This window comes from Lepidothrix coronata, unplaced genomic scaffold, assembly GCF_001604755.1.
Source record: "Lepidothrix coronata isolate B3197 unplaced genomic scaffold, Lepidothrix_coronata-1.0 Scaffold77, whole genome shotgun sequence".
Lineage (NCBI taxonomy): Eukaryota > Metazoa > Chordata > Aves > Passeriformes > Pipridae > Lepidothrix > Lepidothrix coronata.
The window spans coordinates 3,003,567-3,019,434 of record NW_016690257.1 but is presented as its reverse complement, the minus strand read 5'-3'; the positions used below and the strand labels follow the sequence as shown (position 1 = coordinate 3,019,434).

Here is a 15,868-nt window from a genome sequence, read left to right as displayed (position 1 = left end):
ACACACACAATGAAGATTTTTGGATGAAGCTGACTGCTTTTTTTCTACCAGAGTAATCAAGCCTACATCATTAACCTTTCTGTTTGCCTGGCAGATAATCTGGGAAAGTAGCAAGTGACTACTCCTCCGGGCTTTGGAGGCAAGCCAACACAATTACTCTCACCCTGTTCTTTGAGGTGGCAGCTGCAGAGAGATCAGGATGTAGAAAACAACCATGAAATCAAAGGGTTACAGACTTTGGAGCCAACTCTTCGTTCATCTGCCTATCAGACAGAGCTCCTAACTTGGATGAAAAAACCTCACAGCTCACTGTCCATGCTGAACAGTCACAAACCATCAGTCAACCAAAGAATGCCCTCACAAAAGGTCTAATGTTAGCCCTACTGTCCTCCCACCTGTCTTTATTTTCTGGTGGTGGTGGTTGTGGAAGTAGTATGAATATGTAACAGAGCCAAAAGTATGCTGTCTTGCAGATTCTGTTCTACTAATATGTCTAGTTGGATAGTGTTATTGTATAAAGTCTACTGACATTCTGCCAAATGCCAGCTTAGATTTTTGGAAATGGTTTGTGCTCAAAAATTTTCATACACGGACTAAAAACACTTCCCCACTGAAATGCTTTCACTACTAGATAGTGAATATGACAGCTCTTTTGTGTCAGTGATGAACGTAGTTAAGGAGAAGGTGATTACCTGTGAAAGACAGGTAGTGAGAGGAGGTGACACCTTAGTCATTGTCCAGGATCTGCAGCTTCACAGGAAATGAATAATTTCATAACATGAAGGCTGTGATATCTTCAAAGGAGTTGCTGAAGCATTTGGTAAGAGACAGAATAAATAAATGTATAAAGGGAAAGAGGAATACAGAAAGGTGAAGTAATTTATCCAAGTCATGCTAATCGTGTTGGGCAGAGAAAAGATCCCAGACTCTGCATCCTCAGCCTGTATCCCAGTTGCTAAGCAACTGTCCTGAATATGAGGGTGCCCAAAGCACAGTATATGAGATGCTATAACATTGGCGCTCTGACACCTTCTGCTTTGATTCACGCAGTATCTGAGGTCTAATAAAGAAAAGAAATGGCCCCTCTTGTCTGTCTGTGACTTCAGCTCTTTTGTGTTTAGTCTAATAAATGAAACCCCCAAATTAGGGGACCAGTTGTACTGTGTTCTTGCTTACCAGCAGACAAAAAAGAGCAGTTCCAGTGGGTGAGCCGTGCAACCTCAGGTCTGAGGGATTGCACGGAGGTCTCTGTCTCACTTCGTAAGAAGGGCAAGAAGGGTGATTAGGCTACTAGCTCAAAATGGGACAGCTATATGCATAACATTACACAAGATTTATCTTACCTTTGCTGTCTTGAAATGCTGCTGGAATACATATTTTATCACAGTAAAAAATGGCTGAAATATTTAATATCTAGGAAAGAATAACTGGGAATTTTCTGTGGACAGAAATGGATTTTTGGAATTACCAGGCCAATGTTTGGAATCCTTCAATGACAGTGGAATTACATGGCACATCTGCTATGGCCAGCTTCTGGATGATTTTCAGTTGGCAAGGTGGAGGCATCCATCAACCCACAAATATAGCTCACAGGCCTAAAATGACAGTCCTGCCTTGCCTGAAAGGCATCAAGAGCAGAGAGCTGATCTCCAGTATGAATTCCACATAAATTTGGGAGGGAGCCAAAGAACTGATGATGAAAGTGTTGAAGGGCAAAGAGTGAAGTGGTCTGGGTTGCCCTGCTCACAGTAAACCTTTGTCAAATGGCTTTTGTTTGCATAGTTCCCATATACTGCACTCCTAAAGCAGGAATCTCAGAGCTTTCTAGGACACCATGCTTGCACATAATGGGGGCAAGTTAGAGTCTGAGGCTGGAAATCACCAGAGCAGAATATCTACTGGAGAACTGAAACTGAGAAAAAAGGAATTCTAGCTGAAATCTGATCTGCATAAATCTAAATCATTTCATGTATTTTTCACAGCCACCAAAACTTACAGGCATCTAAACTCCTTAGGCATTCTCCTACTCAGCCTAAAACCATATTTTCACATATACATCCCTATACACTATCACAAGGACCGCTAGGGAAACTGTAGTGATAGAACAAGGGGGAACGGATCCAAACTGAAAGACAGTAGATTTAGGTCAGATGTTAAGAGGATATTCTTTGCTATCAGGGTGGTGAGGCCCTGGCACAGGTTACCCAGAGAAACTGTGGCTGCCCCATCCCTGGAAGTGTCCAAGGCCAGGATGGATGGGGCTTGGAGCAACCTGGTCTAGTGGAAGGTGTCTCTGCCCTTCAGAGGGGGGTGGAACAAGATGATCTCCGAGGACTCTTCTAAGCCAAATCATTCTATGATTCTAAGAGAAAAATGTCTACCGCCCACCAACAGGTCTCTGGGGGAGTGGTGGGAGTGATATCCTTCATCTTGGACTCCATCCAAGACTGATGGTCCAGCTCAGACTGGGTAAATTGATTGGAGTTGATGATCTTGGAGGTGTTTTCTAACTTTAATGATACCGTGGTTCTATGACTCTAATTCTGAATGTTATTTCTTGCTCCAGGAGGTATGACATGCATAGACATATACCATAGTGATAGTATTATACATACATATATATATATATATATATATATATATACACACATACATACTATTAAATGAAAGTTGAAAAGAAAATACAGACATGACTTGAAACTGAAATCCTTCTCTACCTCTTCCCAGATGAATGCTCTAACAAGTTGTTGCCAGGTTTTTACTTGGCTGCCCCTCTGTGGGTCTCTGTACTATTGCATTTCTTGGTACACAGTGATTCAGGTTCAACAGTGTGGGCAGGGATTGCCAATACCTTTGTGCAGAAATCTCTGAGGCAGTGCAGGTTCAGCAGAGCCGAGAAGGTACATTGGCTTCTTTCTGGGATGATGACATGGTTGGTTTTATGGATAACAGGGTTCTGCATGGAAAGAGAAGGACGGACAGATTTGCACTTTGCTTATCGGCAGAGATGTCACTTTGTATTTTGACAGAAAATGGGCAGTCTTGCGAGATAGATACCCTGAATCACAGCTATCCAGGATGAGGTAGGCAGACCAAAGGGTATGTTAGCATTTCAACTAAGTTTTGTTGCATTCGGTGACACAGATTTCCTCTCCGTGTTCTCTAAAAAGTCTTCTGCATCTACTGTGAGGTTTTTTAATTATAAGATTAGTTAAGGACAACTAAGTATCTGACTAACTTACCTAGGGTCTCTATCTACTGGAACATTTAAGTATAAACTTCACAGCTTTCTCAGAGGTGAGATCATGAAGATATTAATGGTTTGATGCAAGATTATTCACCCTTTGTCGTGCAAAAACCTCACTAGATACTGAGCAATTCCATTTACTTTTAATCTTCTTACGTACTTGACCTTCACTACGAAAGAGGTAATTGTCAGCTTCAGTGAAGCTACAGCACTCTCATCAAATGAAAAATCCATCCATGTGCTATATATGTATCTTACAAAACAAAATAAAAAACACAAAGAAAAACTCTGAAAACAGGAGCCTAGAATTCAGTATGTAAAATCTCATTTTACAGAATTAAAGCTATAAATGAACAATTACAAGTGAGGTTTAATATCACTGAAATTTCAAATAGTGTTAAAATAGGTCTTCTTGTTATTGTTTGGATCTGTTTTTAAAGACTTGTCTTCTCTGCTGTTTGTTGTTTTCCACTGTCTGCTGTTTCCATCATGATGCAGCAGCAATATAACAATGTTGGCTGAAAGCCAGCTTGAGAATAGAATGAGCCTTCAATGGATTTTTGATGCACGAATATTTTGAGGGGGCATTTAAATGATGTTTGTGCTTCTCACAGTGTGAAAGAACAACACTGCCAGGTTTCTTTGATCTACTGGAAACAGGCTATCATAGTACAGAAATAGTTAGCTGAAATAAGTACATTCAGGTAGCTTCTTTCTACTTAACTGTGCATCATTTGCTTCTGTGCTCACAAAGGAGGTTTTCATTCAGCTGGGGCAAAGTGCACACAGTTGTGGATGGTTCAAGTATTTATTCTTTAAAATGACAGTTCTGAAAACATATTTCTCTCACCACACAGAGAGTGGGAGGGCAGTGGAAAGGAGCAGATAATTGAGGGAGCTGGAAGTGAAATTATGTTCATGTCTGTCAGATGCCATTTCCATTTTAATGACTGTAGAGAGGAGTGTCAGAGAGCTGCCAGACAGCAGAGGTTTGGGTCACCACTCATAGTGTCAGATGTTGGGGTACTCCGGGTTGGCACTTGTGATTGAAAGAAGGAATATATCTCCTTTGCTCCTTTCCTGGGATGGACTGATACTGCTTCAAGTTTCTGATGTTTCACAACCTGAGGCTTCAATGAGGTGGAAGCCGTGTTGTGTTTGACAGCCTACAAACACAAAGGCATTCATCATAGCTCCACTCCATAACCCTGCAGTCTGAAAGATAAATATTGATGATTTGGTGAAGCAAACAGTCCAGAAGAGGGGGAGGACAAGTAATAACAGGCTGTGTCAGTGTAGGCAGCCTGGCTCTGTGTATAGTTTAGAGAAATGCACATGTTGCCGTCATGGGTCAGATCTTTAATCCATCTATCCCAGTGTCACGTCTCCATGACTTGTCATCACCATGTCTTAAAGAATTTGGGACAGTAAACAATAGGGGGTCACATGGATCCTTAGTGTCTCCATTAAATGGTCATGCTGATGCCTGTACCAGAATCAGTGTCTGAAGAGCAGCTCGGGAGCACATTTACCTATACATCTACATCTGCTCAGGTGTGTGGCAGCACAGGTTGCTGAATGTCTGGAAACAAATAGGTGCATAGATAAAATAAGATTCTCAGTGCAGAACACAAAGATTGGTGATCAACAATATTTTATATTTTCTCTAATATGGAAATCATATTACATGAACTAACCCTGACACGAGTCACTTAGTCCTCAGGGTCTCTTTCCTCCAAAGATTGTGGGATTTGGGCACAAGACTAGAAAACCTCTTCAAAGGAAAGTTCAAGAAATCCAGCTTTAAAAAAATACTTACCAACAAATATTTGGCCTTTTGATTTCAACTTTAGAAATTCTTGCTACCTGTTTAATTGTTTATTTGAAGTGTCCTTTAGTTATCACTTCTGTGTTTCAGAAGGTTCCCTGGCTTAATCACTCATTGTAGAAAAAAAGACCTCTATTGCCTTTTATCTATTTTGAACTTGCTAGTCTCCTTAATTATATTGCACATTCTCTTGTCTTGCCACAAGCTGAGGAGAAGAGAAGCACCTAATCTATCTTCTCTAAGTCATTTATTTTTATCCTTTCATTATGTCCTTTTGTCCCTCTCCTTTTTAGGTAACTTTTCCCAATCTTTTCAACCATCCTACATGACAGATATTTTTCTTTTTCTTTCACCCCCTCCCAAAGGATCACTTTCATTTATCAATTTTTTTCCTTATTTTTTTATTATTTTGTTTTTACAGAAGTGTAATAATACTTCACAAATTTTTCCAGATGAGACCCCATTTTGATTTATAGGTTGGCTGTGTAGTATTTACTGCATCAATCCCCATCTCAGTGCTTATGAAGCCTCACATCTTGTTTGAATTTTTTTCTTAAAACTACAGCTGCATATGGTATAGAAATCTGTCTTCATTGATACCCAGATTCCTTTCCTGGGTTGAGACAGTGAATGTATACCCCTGTCAGATGTACAAGCAGTTTAATTTATTTTTTTCCCCTCAGTATGCCTTACTTTGCATTTACTGGCATTGAACTTCATTTGCCCTCACATGGTTTAGCTGAGTCTCTTTGAAGTTCCTCACGGATCTCTCTGGTCCGTACTAGCTAAATAACTTCGTGTCATCTGCAAGTTTTGCTAACCTCAGTATTACCCTCTTTCAAGATCATTAATACAGATTTCAAACACGAGATCTAATGCAGAACAATGAGGCGAGGCATCCCACTGTTCACCTTGTGCCACTGACTATTTATTCCTTTCCTTTGTTTCCCATCTTTCACTGATTTTCAGCCCATGTCTGATGCACTCCATGAACACATCAAACAAGTGAAACCATAAGTGTGGTTAAGCATCAGCATGCTCAGTTTTCCTCACTGCCTTGAATACAATTTGTGTGGCAAATATAGTGTGTTTCTATCTCTTTATTTCAATAAATCCCCCCGTATTTATTTATCACTTTCAAACAACTCTAGAAATCCCTTTGGTAAGCCTAGATTTTTAATATGTCTGAGAAATAAAATGTTTATAGTTAGCTTTATAGTTCAAGATTTTTAGAAATGTTCAGATATCTACTAATGGATGGACTGTGACATTTTTATGTATTTAAGTATGAGGGGAATATTACACAAAGATGTTTGACCTTTTCCCTTTGCGAGGACATTACTGCTGTCTCTAGGAACAATAGCAGATTTGAAACCACCCTTTCTTGGTATAAAGTATTAACCCTGATTTTTGCCCCTATCTTAGGAGAAGAATAGGAGAGAAATTTGGAGCTTTCAGAAAGGCTGTCCCTCTCCATCAGTGCACCATCTTCATGCTTTGCTGATGTTCATGCTCTGAGTGTCAATATTGATCTGATGACTGCTAGCTAGGGGAGACAATGTTATATTGGGAGCCCACATCAGACACCTACGTAGCTGGAGGACTCTCTGAGCTTGTTCCTTTGTTTTCTCATGCTTCAGCAGTTGAATCAGGGAATCATTAAGGTCAGAAAAAAGCCTCCAAGATCATCGAGTCCAGCCTTTGAAAGGCGAAAGCCCTGACTTTGGTGGTTAGATTGTGAAAACTGGCACAAATAATGCAGATGAGTCCTGTGTCTCAACATTTCATTATCCTCTAGCTGATCAGCTTTGTGCTGCTGCATTATCTGAAAGCTCCTCCCACAACTTTATTGTGTAAATCAAGCTCATAAAAGTGACTCCTACACTGCGGATACTCCCCATAATAAATATGAAACTTTTTTTTTTCCAAATACTTTGCAATACGAGCTTAAAAATGAGCTGGTTCTGCAAATAATTTTTCCAGTTAACTAATCTACCATAATATCAAGAGAAAGGGAGTATAAGTGATGTATAAGCACAATCAAACCAAATGTGTTCATTACTTGGGAGAAATGCTCATAGAAAATGTTTAGGAATGTTCAAGCACCTCTGCTCAGGAGGTTTCACAATGTACTGAGAAAAAAGAGAGATGTATCAGAGTATCAGGGTATCAGAGAGCTGACACTGGTTGATCCTACTTCCTCCTCTTACCTTGGAAATCTTATTTTACACTGGCATTTTACAATCCACAATCATTAAGGGATTGAGTTCCTCTGACATTCCCTGGCAATGTGGGTTCTCATATAATGACATTTTGATTCCAAATCATTCATTAACACAGAGCTTAATTTTTAGGTTCCTGTTCACTGTGGTAACACCCATGAGAATGGATTTTGTGTGTGGGAGGAGGAGTGTTGGTAAGTTAATTGGGGCAGTCTGTTGGGAAGTGGTGGTATCACCATCTCTGGAAGTGTTCAAAAAGCCTGTAGATGTGGTGCTCAGGGACATAGTTCAGTGGCAGACACGGCAGTGTTGGGTTAATGGTTGGACTCAGTGACCTTAGAGGTCTTTTCCAAACTTGTTAGTTCCAAGATTCTGGAATGTTGAGGAATATCCCTCTCATTAAAAGATTTTTCCATCTTAACTTTGTCAGTAAAGAGGAATTTACTTCCATTTGGGATGTTCAAACATAAGCCCTCTGTATATTCTTCATGAAAACAACCTGACAAGCTCAGGCAAAAGTCTTTATTTTTTTTTCCCTTTTATTTATTTATTTTAAGCTGGAATGAAGGGAATTAACTGTGTTTTTATAACTTTAGTCTTAGATCTACCTTCCAGCACGTGGGGCATCTGAGTTCAGGTCCCTCCTGTGCCTGAGGAGATTCAAAAGTACACAGCTTATCTCCTGAAGCAGAAAAATGTCAATAGCAGTGATTCAGGAAGACTCATTTCAAAATATCCAATATGTCCATGGTGTCAGACTTTGCTGAAAAAAAAACACCAGAGGAACTGATCTTAAATATGATTTAGAGTAGGCAGGATGAGCTTTCAGTAACAGATCTCCTCACTCATCTAAGTGCATGGAGGGTTTTTCTCTCATTTGCAAAGGGAAAGGAGTGTCTCTGATTCCTTTCTCTTTGGGTTGACTTCTTTCAACTGATCTGCCAGAGGAGGTGGTTAACTATTTAGCTAATTATTGATAAGAGCAGGTAATTTCTGATTTTTTCCTTCATATTTCCCACTAGAAAGTTTAGGGAACTCCTACATAAGCTTGATGCCTTCCCTAAAGCTAGTTATATTTATTTAACCTTCTCTGTGTCTTCTACAGGAAACTTAAGCACTCTAAGCCTGGAGCATTATAAAGATTTCTCTAAAATTCAGGAAATTAAATGTGATTGGAAATTTGGAAACTTTACACTATGTTCCCAAGTCATGGCTTCAATCACAGAGTGATATAGTGACTTCTGAGACCCCAGTGAGTTCTAGGAATATGAGCTTGTCACTTATTTTGAAATTTATGAGACACTAATAGTATGTCTCCATTCAGGTTTTGTTGAGAGACTACTTTAGAGGAAAGTCTGATTGCCCCCAGTTATTGCACAGCACAGAGAGGTTTTAAAACCTTTCAATTCAGGCAAAACTAAGAGATGCTCTTCAAAAATACACTTGATGTACTGCAGAACCGGCTGAGCCCCAGTTCATAGGTCTAGACTAAAGATAAACTGAGAAAAAGTCCTTTTAAAATGGAAAATGGCCTTCAACAGCAGCTATTTCACTCTGCAGAGCTGATCCTGTTGCACCATACTCATTGCTTGTGTAGAAATAACGTTGAATTATAATGGGTACCTCAGTTTATGTGAAGTATATTCAATTGTTGTTCTGATCTTGCTAAAGCACAGTAATTTTCTTCATTCAAGGACTGAATGAGAGTGACTTTTCCAGAGAAAACCTGATTACACATCACTTGATTGTAAAAGGAAAAATGTTTCTTGTACAGCCTAAATGTAAAATCTATTTAGTCTCTTTATTGGGGAAAAAATAAATAAAATAAAATAAGTATTTCTTTTCTGTAGGTTGAGAGTCACTTAATAAAGAATGAACGGAATCAATAAGATTCACAAAACTGGAATAATTCATACTTGGCAAGCTTCACAAATATTCTTTTTTCTTCAAATACTCTTTTCATCACAGACCTCTTTCCCAAGTCACAATCCTCAAGTTAAGAAGTCTAATAAAACATATGTAGTAACTTCTCTTTTCTCTTTCAGGAGTGAAACAAACCTCTGTGGGATTTTTTTCTTTCCTTTTAGAGAAAGAGAAGTTAGACTGAACTAATAAGCATAAATTGTATGGGGAACGTTATGAGTCATGATGAGGAAATTCTGCTTCATCTTGATTTAAAAAGAAATAAAAAATGAGGATTTTTAAAATTACTGAAAGAAAAGGAAGATTAACTGTGCTCTGAATGCAAGAGCTTTCCAGGAGACCAAATAAGTCTTCTATAAACTGATTTGCCTTTCTGACTGCGATTTAGTAGAGTGACACCTAATTTGTTCTGAGAGTCATTGATGCCTCCAACACAATGGAGGATGACAGCTTGCATAACCTCTCTTTCAGCTCTCATCTCATTTATTCCGTTTGAAGTCGAGTTCCGACAAGAGAGAGGCACAGAATTAATATTACCTTAGATCAGCTCAGTCTCCAGAGGGAGCAGCAAAAGCTTTTCTGGAAACAATAAACCCTTTAAACATGACAGGAGGAATAGGACCTTAGGAGGTATCTGAAAGTATCCATTATTAAAGGAAGGAAAAATACATATATCTATGTGGGTCACTTTGATTGTGATTTTTTTTTTCTTTTTTTTTTACCTTAACAACAAAAGATGAGCAACTGCCAGTCTTACAAACAAATTTAAAAATGCTGGGTAGTTTGTAGTTAACATCTATATTGCACACACACACACACACACACACACATACATATGTTTTCTCTTTTGTTATTGTAACAGAGTCCCTAGCCATGGATGGTATTTGTTTTGACTTTGAAATTCCCTGCTTGTTTGATCTGGTTCCTTTCCAATTTAAGATAAAAAATCAGGAAGGGAAATTCCCATCACATCTGATAGTTTATAAGGTCAAATTTAATTATTGCAATTTGCATTTAAAATTAACGTAGCACTTTTAAAGTAAATCAGAGGAAGCCAAAGAGATTATTTGTGCAGACAGCTTTGTAGAAGGGAAAAAAATAAAGATGCACGACAATGTTCTGTCTACAGAACATCAGCATGGATAAAACTGGCACAATTCCATTCAAGTAATAAAGCTACAGTGAGTTATGCCAGCTAGCAGTCAGTTCTTATATATATACGTATGTATATATATATGTAAAATATGCATACATGTAATATTTATATTATATATATGTGTATGTGTGAGTGTGATTGACAAATTAGATACTAGGGGGGAAAGTATATATATTTAAAGACTAAAAAATGGTGCTGTTTGTCTGAAATTTTCACATCAAGCTACAACTGAAGAAATTAAAAAAATCACCCTAGGGTTTTAACAAATAAGAGTGGACAATACTAAAACAAGCTCTATCCGTTAGTAAATCATCTACCCAATGGATAAGCCTTACAGCATTTTCCTTTTGTGAATTCTCAGTGGACTTCAGATTTCTATCAGCAGACATCCAATTTACATGTGAATCGTGATTTCATCATATCATATCCTGTCATTCCACTAGGAATAATTTCCTGTCATTCCACTGTGAATCATTTCAGGAAAGTACAGATGACTTAATAATTTACAATTAAATAGTTCATGTCATGCTGGAGCAAACCATGTGAAGAGAATCAGTGTATTTGCCACACAAATGCAAATACCTCTGGGAGCTGCAGGGTGGAGCAGAAGAGAAAGGAAGGGAGGAGGAAGAGCAGAAGAAAAGGCAACAATTTAATGATGGACAGGAGAATGGCTGCATGTGGCAGGACAGTGGAATAGCAGCCCAGTTTTAATAGAAGTCAGAAAGGTAGATGTAAATGAGGATGTTAAGTAGATTGGAGAGAAGGTAGTCCAAATACCACTTTGATGGGAAGGGTGATGTAAACCTTTCCTGTTCTGCTGAATACAGGAGAACACTTAACAACCTCAAGGGACAAGCTATAGGCCTGAGATTATACTTGCCTTCTTACCGAACAATTTACTAAATGAATATCATTTGTCTTCCCCCCAATCCTTTCTCCTTCATCTGCCCACCCCCATTCTTTAAATGGTTTTTTTAGTAGGGCTTTTTTTTTTGTTTTAATAGTCTTTGAATTTCAGTATTTTGTTAGAAGTTCAACATCGTTTGTCAGCAGCTTTGAGTGGCTCTACATATGGCTTTGTGCTAATCTATTCACTTTGGCTGTGCCTTTTATCTTATTTGTGATGTGTGGCCAGCTCCAGCGCATTCCCCTCTGACTGGAAGAGCAGAGAGAGGAAATATATTCTTGTGGTCTTTGATATGATACTATTAGTTCTCTTTTCTGGATGGGATGCATCTTCCTTCACTTTAGACAGTTACAATACAGATGTCTCCATCTGAGATACTCATCACTGTCTCTCTTTGCAGTCTATAAAAAAAAAAAATTGTTGTTTTAAAGCCAGACTATTCTGTCCTACATTAAGTACTTCTACGAAAGATGAGATTAATTTCAACCTAAAACTGGTTACTTCATTGAAGCCTAGAACCATAGAAGGACCTGGGTTTGAAGAGATCTTAAACACCACCTAGATTCAACCCCTTGTGATGGCAGAGACTCCTTCCACTAGTACAGGTTGCTCCAAGCCACTTCCAACTCACCCTGAACACTTCCAGGGATGGGGCAGTCACATCTTCTCTAGGCAACCTGTGCCAGGGCCTCATTATCCTCACAGCAAAAATGTTATATTTAATCTAGATACACCTTTTATTTCTATAAATTTTCTTTAAACAAACAAACAAATAAACAAACTATAATAAAAGCCCAGGTGGAAACATTTGCAAGTTAGATGTTCCAAAATAGGTGCAATTAACACTATATTTCAAGTCAGCTTATTTTGGTAATGCAGATAAAGGGATGGATGATAGAAAGGCTTTTTGAACACAAAGATGAATATACCTCTGCAAACAAAGTAAACAGACAAAAGGTGACCTTCGAACCGAGATCTAAAATAAAATCACTTACCTACTAGAAAACATCCCTTGGGAAAATATTCTACCATGGTGAGTCATCATGAAGAAGGGCAAAACTTAGAACACAAAGGCAGAGGAAGACAGATAGAAAAAATTAGTCCTTTGATGGAATATAGCAGTCAGGGGAAGTTAATTCCTTTCATTCTATTAATTTACTTACATACAACTAGGGCAAGGCAAAAAGTATTGCACATCTCTACAACCTTATCTTAAATATGCTCTTTAAAAAAGCTTTGAGTGTAAAAGGAAAAATAGTGAAGAGTAGACGAAAAATCGAATGTTTCACTAGGATAATCTTTACTGTAAGGTTTGTCTCCAGCTTGTAAGGAAACTTCAGCAATTCTATGCATAAATTCTCAATAAATTTTAAGAGTAGAAATCATATGAAAAAATGGTGCCTGGTTAGATATTTTTCTGAAGGCAGGGTACATTGAATAGCGGAAAGGTGAATTAACTCCCATGGGAGCTAACTTCCAGTTTACTCCACGTAAAACCTGAAAATGGTCAAAAAAGTTACATCAATGAAAGAACCTCACGTATTCAGTTGAATTAGTAACAAAGATCACAATGTAATTTACAAATAGCAATTAATTCTCACTATGTCACCCCGAGACATAATTGATAAAAGCGATTTAATCTGTGGGCGGACTCATAGCCCAGAACAAAATAAATAAGAACAAAATAAAAGCCCTGGCTCTCTGGGCTGTGTTTCAGGGCAGTACATACAGTGAATCCAAGTTACATTCTGTAAGTCTTTCATCTAGCTTCCCTCCAGAGAGTGAGATTGAAAAAGTAATGATAGAAACTGTCTTTATAACAGTAACACTGTGGTTATAGCAGCCCTCCAGGACTGGGAAAGTTATGTTCAATTCCTCCCTGTAGGAATTTAGTTTATTTGCCCTCCTTACATCTAAAGAATCTTGAAATTTTTTTGTGCTAAATGACAAAGCTTCAACAGGGCACCAGGAATGTGCTACTGCCCTCCTCAATTCATAATAGGGCACTATCCCATGTGTTATGTCACAAATGGGGGTGGAAACCTTCTCTGCTGTGCAATAATTTTAATTTTATAAGCATGAATTAAGAATTAATTAATTGGACTCAAGAAAAAAGAATAAAAATGAATGAATGGGTATGTCCTTGAATGTCCAGCTAGAAACGGTCTCTAGTGCTTGCTCTTGATTCTTTGTCTCACTCAGCTGATAAAAAAATAATATTTATTCTGTTTTTTATCAGGCTCTCCCAGGAAGATGGAGATGACTTTTGAAACATTATAAGAAGAAAAGGAAATTAAAATTGGGCCACCTATCTTTTAAGGCTTTTTTAAATCACCAAAACTTCATATGAATGTCACAAAAAGACATCTAAGACCTTAAGAAAAAAATATATATATATAATGGTTGGAAATAAATGTGTTACAGAGAGATATTTTTGACTGTAATCATGATGTGCTATGATACATCCCAAACACTGAGCAAAGTGAATAAGATTCAGAGAAGAATAAGGCCTGGAATGTATATTCTTGTCTTTTATGCTTCTCAGCCAAGCGTGTTGGATGCTTTTGATTTGAAGCAGATCCACATGCACTGTGCAGGGAGCATCGGTACCTGACAGAGCATTTCAGGTTTTACTGTTGTTATAGGATCTACCTACAAGATCTGCAGGTCCTTTCATGCCTCTTGCCTGGCATTTAGGCAGTCCTTCTGCCAAAGCACTTCCCTCATTCCTGTACATATGTTTTCTACCACACAGTGAGACGGAATTGATATGATCAGTATTTGCAAAGGCAAATGTCATGTCCCACATGGCAAGGGGAGACGTATGAGAAACTTCTGCCTCAGGTTCAGCGTCGTTACTGTGTTTTCTGTGGTGTGGGATCTCTCTCTGATGTATCTGTATCACTGAGGGTTATCCTCAACATCGCTAGATAGAATGCTAGCTCACTGCCACCACATGTTACATACAGACTGGATAATTGTATTTCTTTCTCTTGGCAAAGCTTTGGACATGCTATTTGTCTTCGAAAATATAAGTAGTATTAATTATTAGTAGTAATTCACTTCACTGTCCATTTCCTCATTATGGAGTGAAATACTTAAGCGCATGAAGCCACATTAATTTTCATTAATGATGCCAATTAGCAAGTGGTTATAAACTTTTAATAATATTGTAGCTATATAAATCCTTATTGGGATATTTCATTAATTTTTATCAGCCACATAATCAGCTAAATAACTGAATTCTTCTGCTGTGGATTTGTCACTTCTGTCACAAGTTCATTAAACAGTGTTTAGGGCCTTAGTCAATTTTCTCCCAAACCAAAGAATTAATGACAGTCTCAGCCTCTCCCGTTTGACCTGAACTTGGTATGCCCTTCAGAAAATCCTCCCTCAAGAAATCCAGGAGTAGAAGACAACGCTGCCTGTAAGTCTGTTTCTGATCTCACCTCAGATTAGCTGCCTGAATGTGAGGCATCTGCCACATTTTTTATCTAAACTCTCTTCATATCCATGCAGAAGTGATCCTCTCTTCTTTGTTAAACACCCCATTTTGGAATTAGGTGATCCATATTTGGATAAACTAGGGATATTTGGGAAGGGGAGAGAAAATTAAAAGATTTGGTTCTGTTTCATTTTAGAATGCAGGAGAAGATGGCACTGTTTTATCTGCTCAACACCCAAAATACCCTTGAGTAGAACAGAATTCTTCAGTGGCCTCAAATGAGGTGAATTGTTTCAGTTTTTATATTTTTGTTTAAATATTTGTTTCATGATACAGAACAACCCACAAAAATAGTAATAATAAAAAAGTAAAAGAGCATTCTGAAACAAAGAACTTTGGTTGTCTGGGTGATATTATGCTTCCCAACCTTGGGTGTCCTGTCCTCTTACATGATCCGGGCTTCCCCACCCAGCCTTCAGCTGCCACTCTGTAAAGGTGCAGGTCTTCAGTGGCTCCTGGGCTGCACCTCTCAGGTCCATGCAGATGTGCCAGTTGCTCCAAAGCATTTAAATGGATTTAGACATCTCTGTGCCGGTCTCTAATCTGTTGTGATGAAATAAAACGTTTCAATTTTCTCAATAAAAGAATACGTTGTGGATTCCTTTGGGAATTCTCCTTTTTTTTTTTTTTTTGATCAGATTTTCACTTTCAGCTAATCCAAATAAGCCTTTTCTGAAGGGATTGGTGGGGAGCTTATCCCTGAGGCTTCACCTAGGTCTAGTTGTGAGAAGAAGGGGTCATACTGGAATGCCTCATTTCAGGTTCCTCCATTTAAAAATTTTATTAATATTTTATTAGTAAAAATAAGAGGGAGGATAGGTACAAATCTTACCAGGATAATGACACATAGGAAGACAGATTAGAAATTTGTTTTGGTGTCTTTACACCTTAATATCTATTAACCACAATAATTTTACCGATGCTTTTCTGTCAAAAGAAAACCCAGCAACGATTACTCATCAGTTAAAATTCCAGAGGGACCAGAGTAAAGAACTTAAGTAAGGAAGAAGAGGGTTCTGTAGAAAGTATGTAAGGACAAAACTGATGTTCAACAAACGCAAGAGATAGCTCAGCTTT

At 38.2% G+C, this 15,868-nt stretch overlaps 1 long non-coding RNA gene across 1 annotated transcript; it reads right to left on the bottom strand.

Moving 5' to 3' along the window:
- Nucleotides 1–12,281: 12,281 nt before the first annotated feature.
- LOC108499650 lies at nt 12,282–13,245 on the bottom strand. The gene is made up of 3 exons (XR_001875616.1): nt 13,198–13,245; nt 12,719–12,783; nt 12,282–12,345 (listed from the first exon to the last, which is right to left on the bottom strand). It is a non-coding gene; the product is annotated as an uncharacterized LOC108499650 (long non-coding RNA).
- Between the last annotated feature and the right edge of the window lie 2,623 nt (nt 13,246–15,868).